Below are 6724 nucleotides of genomic sequence, written 5' to 3'. Positions count from 1 at the left end.
TTCCAGAAGTACAACCCCAAAGTCCCCCAAGACTCTTTGGGGGACACACTAAATCTGCTCCAGGTCACACACCCTCCCACCCTCAAGCTCCAGGATGCAACTTTACGATAACAACTTCAGGGCATTTCACTGAACTCACTCAGTTTATGCTCAGTGTATGTGTGTATGTGTGCAAGTGTGTGTTTGCAGTACTTATTAGGGCTCTTTTTATGATGTGGTTGTTTTCATATGAAGGTGAAACTGAAAGTTAACACCTGCTCTTCTTTCTGGAGCAGTCAGAGCAAAACTTCACAGCATTTTCAAACGTCGGAAACTCGATGTGATCAGAAGAATGACTGAAACGGGGAGGTGCATGTTCCACTTCATTTGTGTGCTTTACAATACACATCCTTATGCATATACACTGTAAGGTTCATTTACACATTGTCAAAAACACAGCCAAGAAGGCCTCCAGGTTTATTAATGATAGCTCACATCACATTTGGCTTTTGTAACATTAAACAAGTGCAATAAAAGGTCTGATTTTAAAACGTCACTGTGGAAAGTAAACATCTGGTACAACATTTAGTCATTTATTAGGAATTTCACTAACAGTTCCTGGCCTATCGATATTGCTGGCAACTACCTCTGGACAAGGCATTTTTTCCTAAGTCTTTATATGTAAGGTTTTTTTTTTTAACACAATGACCAATAAGATAACGCTACTGTATACAATTCTGTAATGATGGAGGAAAAAAGAAGAAGAAGACGTCCAGGTCTAAAGCCGTTTTCAGATAGGACGTGGTGGGTACTGCACTCTGCTCCCTGTGGCGAGCCCTGCGCATACAGTGTCCTACCTGAAAACAGCTTAAGTCTCCAGCTTCCGAGTCTGAATGCAGTCAGCGCTTGAGTCCAAGCTTGAGTCTGTGTCATCAGCGCTCAAGTTCAAGCTGAGTCACAAGTCCTGAAAATCATGATTCAAGTCAGACTCGAGTACTATAACACTGGTTTCAGAGTCTCTTCTCTGAATTTCATCCGCTTGTACTGCTATGGAAAGGTGACATGGCACAGTTTTGCTGCCACGTGACAAACTGTCTCTATATTGTGACATGACTTACTTATTTAGTATTTCAGTCATCTGGTCTTGAAAAAGAAACGGGACCCAGATAGGCACTTCAGAGACACGTTTATAATACAAGAGTAGCTACATGGCTGAGAAAAATAATCAAAGTACAAAACCTGTTTGGGATCAGTTGAAAGGAGAATTACCTGGTTGGGATAGTGACAATGTCACCAGGATGACGGCAACCGAGACTTCTGTCAGAGACATATCCTCATTCAAACCGCTGCTGGCTTCGTTGTGGCATAGCTAGATTTTAGGAAAAGATAAAAAACAACAGATTGTGATTGTTGTCTCAACAGAGATGAGGAGGAAAAGTGGGGATGAGGACAGAACAAGGAATTCTGTGATGTTTTGTGCAAACCGCAATAAAAGGATCAAAATTACACACACACACAGTCTCTCTCTCTCTCTCTCTCTCTCCAAAGGTCTCTATTAACATACATTCTGTGTTTATTTGTATTTGTAACTCATAAAATTCTACAACCACCTTTTGGTAGTATGTGTGTGTGTGTGTGCATGTGTGTAGCCTACAGGGCAGACGTCTTTGTCCTCTCTTCAATACTGCTGTCACAGGCCCATGAATTATGGAAGTGTTTGGAAGTGACAAAGTGTGGCTTACGGCCAAAAGACACTTTTATTGAGTTGTGAGATGAGCTGGTGTGTGTGCATGTGGTTGTGCACATGTGAATACAGTATGGCCTTGTTTTTCAATACTTGTGAGGCCCAAAATCCATGAGTTACTATCGTTGTGGGGACCAGCCTCTGGTCCCCACAATGTAGTTTGTCAAATTTTATGAAAACGATGGGGTGTAAGGTTAAAGCAGGTGTAGGCTTTGGTTAAGGTTAGGGTAAGGGTCCTGGAAATGAATGTAACTCTATGTAGGGACCCCATAAGTTACAAAAACAAGGGTGTGTGTTACGTGTTTCCATTTGATGACTAATCCCTTTTTTTCTGTCCTTCGTCCTCTGACACTTACTGTTGCGTCTGTTTTCATATCTTTGTTCTGCCCCTTAGCATGACTAAATGCAGTTCATTTCACATCCACCCACCCCCCAACACACATGGGTACACACACACACACACTTCTATCTTTGTGAGGACACTCATTCCCTAGCCCCTTACCCTAACCTCAACCCTAAAACCAAGTCTTAACCCACAAACAAAAAGGTGTTTCAGAAAGTGAGGGCCACCCAAAATGTCCTCGTTTTGTAGCAAAAACATTTTGTTTTGGTCCTTACCATGTAGCAAGTACATGTACACACACATGCACAACAGGGGGCTGTGGCTGTCTGACATACGTATATCAGCCACAAGGTTGTCACTTCTGCTCTTGGCAATGTGCCACTCGCCCACATGCCCCCTCTGCATTGAAAAAGAAAATATGGACCAGGGACAGAAAAGCATCTTCACCCTGGTTTCGATGTACTCTTAGCTAAACTGAGCAACATAGCCATACTGCCAAATGGTTCTCTTTATTTAAATGAGTTTTCACAGCACTGATGTTTATCCTGCCAGAATCAAGAGTGAGCGTAGACAACATGACATTTGTACTAGTGACGGGGAAGGTGGCGTCTACGTAAGAGCCTTAAAATGACCCAGAAATGGCAGCAGGGAAACATGGTGCACATGAAATAAACACATAATATTGTAATAACTTAAGGGTGGCAGTTAAAATATGTGCAGAATTTGACGAACTATTGATTAACTGTAGGTGTAAGTGCCAGCTATGCAGTAAAAAGCTGCCAACAGTGGTTTCACAGACTTTGTAAAGTGGATCCAAGTGATTCCGATCATAATGAGTGAAACAATGACAAACAAATCTAAAATTCAAAGCAGGCTGTCAAACAACTGCCAAATTAGTCCAAAAGATTTGTGCTGGTGACAGGAAAACAAAACAAAAAGCCTATTCATTGCAGCTCTTTTTCTAACTAGCATGGCCACATGCATTACTGAGCTGCCACTTCACTGAGCCTCAGTGTAAACAAAGGCTTTTCTTAATAAAGTAGGTCAACTTTATTAAAACAGAATATAGGGTTTCTTATGTCTATATACATATATATATATATGCAGCCATATTATTGCTATGCAACAGTAAAATAAAAATGCAATAATATTTTCCATAAACATATAATTATTTATTTTTAAATGTAAACCAGCCCTGGCACTGTGCCGGTATTAACCTAGGCTGCATGTTGATTGTTGTAACAGTGATGATGAAGGTCCTCTGACATTAATGAAGTACTTATTGTAACTCAAACCATGTCCTTTCCCTAAACCTAACCAAATCATGACCATTCTAAACCTTAAGCTCTCCGGTGAACACACATTTATCTCAGTCAGTTCTGACTCAGCCTGAAGAGCTGATGACCTTGAGTAAAAAAAGAAACAGCCAAAAATGAATAACTCTGAACATTTTATTCTGTTGTGTTGTCTGTCCATACACAGAGCACTGCTGAAGGCTTATTGATCTGGGTTTGGTGCAGCAACTTTGCTTTTGGCTTTAAAGCTACGGTGCCTCTCACAGACTTGGACCAAGCCATCTACTGTCTTAGAGCAGATACAGCTGTCCAGGCTTGTAATAATGCAGAAATGCTGTTCAAGCACTTGTGAGCATGTCCAAAGGAAGTGAAGTACAAACAAGCACAGGCAAATTAGACATCCTGCAATATAATAGTCAGTTCACTGTGTACATGTAGGAGGAAAGACGGATGTTATTTATTTGACAGGACTTTAACTTGTGTGTATTTACTTGCAAAAAATAGAAATCAAACATTTTCCCCCAAGATTATACAGCAGGTACACTTTCACTATATACATTGCTTTCTTCATAGCTATTAGAAAACAGAACAAATAGAGCGAGAAATGTGTAACTTTGTCATTTTATTGACCATCTACCGTGCATATATGTTATAGCTTTAAATGAAAATGGTCAAGTGTGTGTAATACTTTATTTTTCCAGTGCTGGGGTCAGAGCGGGCAACATCGAATCCTACTTGAAGCTGCTGACTAAGGATAAGCATAAATACAGTAAGGTTGTTATACACGTCAGCACTAATGACTCTTGACTTCACCAGTCGGAGGTCGTTAGGATTAATGGTAAGTTGATGTGTAACGTCGCTAAAACAATTGGGGAAATCCTAGTCTGATTAGCAGAGAAGATGGCACTGATCCCACTTTGGATGGTGCAGCTCTCGTTTCTAGGAATCTGGATGAGTTTATTTCACAACCTAAATTAGGACAGCCCAGAGTTGAGACCAGGACACAGGGTCTTACACACCTCTCTGCGTCTCTTTGCAGCTGTTAAAACTCCCAGTACCTCATAGAGACTGTGTCTGCCCCCTGACCACCTAAATTATATAAATCAAACATCAGCTCAAGAGGAGTTATTCATAAGAACCTAATTAAAATTAAAACTACTCCTAGACCTCACTTTGTAAAGTGTCCTGAGACTTTTATTGTGATTTGGCACTATACAAATAAAACTGAATTGAACTGAATGAATCTGTATTACACTGTAGTTAGATTATCCACAAGGGGAAATTATTCCTATTCAATTAATTCCACGGATTATTAGCTGACTCCACACATGATGAGTCAGTGTATCAGTTTGAGCAGCACAGACAGAGGTTAGACTCAACTCTGCTGCAGCACTCATTCAATTTCATCTCTTTTTATATACTTCCCAGGGAGGCAAGGAAGGACTGCAAAGCCAGAACCTGCAACAACAATAACAGCAACTGAGCTTTTACTGGCTGTGGATAAATGGAGAGCTGCCAGCAAAGTTGCATGTCTGACAATGGAAACTGACGTTTCTGGCAAAATCCAAACAGCATTGTGGGCTTTTTTCCAGATATTCATCTGAGAAGGAAAACCTCTTTTGCATGCAATTCCGCAAGCGTCTGTCAACAGGCTATAACAGAAATTTATTCATAGAGCTGATTCTGATGCAAAGCTAAATGAAACTCTTCTACTTTACAGCAGCAGCTTCTTGGTTTCCTGTCATGTAGTTACATTACTTTCTATTTGGATGTGACAGCTCTTCCACATGTTATACCCCTACAGTATAACATCATATTTTACCCATAACATTGGTCAGAAGGAGGAAATTTAGGATTATATGGATTCCATTATTTAGCATGCCCAAGCTTCTTGTAAAGGACAAAAGAGGACTGGAATTGAAGCATTCTTACACCTACAACATACAAATTAGCCTTCACTGAGCCCCACCAGTCCTAGTTAATGTTGCTGTCAAGCTTCCAATCTTACACTGCACAAGTACAGTTATTTACAGTGATAACACAAACAGATTTACCTCTTGAAATTTATAGTAAACTAAATAAACAAAAAGTTTTTTATGTCCAGTTTGTTGAAAAAGCTACTTTATCTCCAGCTGACTTGTCTTAAAGTGAGAACTCAGTAAAACGGTTCTAAATATTTCATTTCTTACCTCCATACTAATGTTATGCTAATGACTGAGGCTGACGCGTTAAACACTTCTAAGGGAAAAGTCATTATCCTGAACAGAGCAGCATTGTTCTTGTATAGCAGAATAGAACAAGTTAGCCTTAGCATCACAGTACAGTAAAATTTTGTTCTGTTTTCAATGTTTGGATGCCTACTATAAAAAAACTGCCTACTTGGATGAGTAAGAGAGGCCATGTCTTTATTTGTTGTTTTAAAACAGTATTTTACGTTGTCAAGAAATCAGAATAGGATTTGAGGATTAGGACTAACTGCAGCATTTGGCAAATTTCATGCTGTCTTGGCTAAAGAGTTTGGCTGGAGGCCACTGGAGTGTGAGCAGCATATCCTGTATAAAGCATGCCAAAGCTGCTGATGTTACTTTGAAGCACCATGACTGACTCCCATGCAGTAGTGGAAAACTACACAATGAATATACCAGCTCTGAGTGGGACCTTTTCTGAAATACCGGAACTGGTGACGCAAAATTTTGTTAAATGATACTGTGTACTTCTTGGTCTTGGAAGTAACATTACAGTCCATTAGTGATGGGTATTAAGCTAATTTGCCAAACATGCTAACATCAGAGCAGACAAACACATTACACACAGTATAGATACCGGCTTTCATCAGAATTAATTTGACAGTTCTAGGTGAAAGGTTATCCAATCAGAAGCTTTGTCCCATATGTTCCTCATCACAGCGCTGTGTTTTTTGTAAGACAGGTGCAGAAAAAACAGGGTAAAACACTCAGACACAAGTCTTACACTCAATCAGTCAGGTTGTAGATACTTCACACTTTGACATGAATCCAGGTAGCCCTTGAAAAGAAAAAAGTAATGCAATTTTAATTTTTATGTTTTACGAAAACGTGTATGTTAACCAAGATCATTACATTCATATCAGAGGCAGCTTATCGTAGCATTAATGGTATCCGTCCCTAAGAGCAACGCAGTAAGTATTCTGTTACGTTTACAACCCTTTGTATATATTAGATATAATCCTTCCCCTTTTTTGAAAAAATGTTTTTTTATCCCGGGTAGACAGCTATTTGAGAGCGTATGAACAAGCTCTACATCAAAAACAATCACTCGAGAGACTAAACTGCAAGGCATCCGGTAAGTTTAAAGAATCATGTTTAAAATATATACACCTCATGC

At 39.7% G+C, this 6724-nt stretch overlaps 1 long non-coding RNA gene across 1 annotated transcript in view; it reads right to left on the bottom strand.

Annotated features, from left to right (window-relative positions):
• Positions 1–752: 752 nt before the first annotated feature.
• LOC109964373 (uncharacterized) overlaps positions 753–6724 on the bottom strand; it is a 12671-nt gene continuing 6699 nt past the window's right edge. The window contains exons 2-3 of the long non-coding RNA XR_002275504.1: positions 1249–1348; positions 753–943 (exon numbers count right to left, since the gene is read on the bottom strand). This is a non-coding gene — a long non-coding RNA (uncharacterized LOC109964373). The remainder of the gene's footprint in view (positions 944–1248; positions 1349–6724) is intronic.

This window comes from Monopterus albus, unplaced genomic scaffold, assembly GCF_001952655.1.
Source record: "Monopterus albus unplaced genomic scaffold, M_albus_1.0 scaffold88.1, whole genome shotgun sequence".
NCBI lineage: Eukaryota > Metazoa > Chordata > Actinopteri > Synbranchiformes > Synbranchidae > Monopterus > Monopterus albus.
This window is presented reverse-complemented; position numbering and strand designations above follow the sequence as displayed.